The following is a 662-nucleotide window of genomic DNA, read 5'->3' on the forward strand; positions in this document are numbered from 1 at the left end:
CATGACCAACGGACACGTGAAAAAAAATGCTCCGCATCCCTTGGCATCAGGGAAATATACAAATCAAAACCACAGTGAGACACCACCTTACGCCAGTCAGAAGAGCAAAAATGAACAGGAGAGGAAACAACAAATGTTGGCGAGGATGTGGAGGAAGGGGAACCCTCTTACACTGTTGGCGGGAATGCAAGCTGGTGCAGCCATTCGGGAAAATGGTATGGATGTTCCTCAATAAGTTAAAAATAGAGCTACCCTATGACTCAGCAATTGCACTATTAGGTTTAGTACATTTTTCTATTTATATTTTGGCCTTTTTTTTTTATATTAAAGAACAAGCCAAGACCACTTCATTTGAGATATCATTTTTTAAGATTTATTTATATATTTATTTGTGAGAGTGCATAGGGAGAGGGAGAAGCTGACTCCCCTCTAAGCAGGGAGCCCAGTGTGGGGTTGGATCCCAGGACCCTGGGACTATGACCTGAGCTGAAAGCTTAATGAATCGAACTACACAGGTTCCCCAAGAAATTATTTCTAATTATTATTCCTATTGTATACATTCTATTTGACTTTAGTTTGGTGGATTATTTCTTTTATCATGCCGAATTATTTATTTTGACACATCCCTTTTTTTTTTTTTTTCAAATTTTGTGTCCTGCCTT

The sequence above is a fragment of the Mustela nigripes genome, chromosome 1 (genome assembly GCF_022355385.1).
Source record: "Mustela nigripes isolate SB6536 chromosome 1, MUSNIG.SB6536, whole genome shotgun sequence".
Lineage (NCBI taxonomy): Eukaryota > Metazoa > Chordata > Mammalia > Carnivora > Mustelidae > Mustela > Mustela nigripes.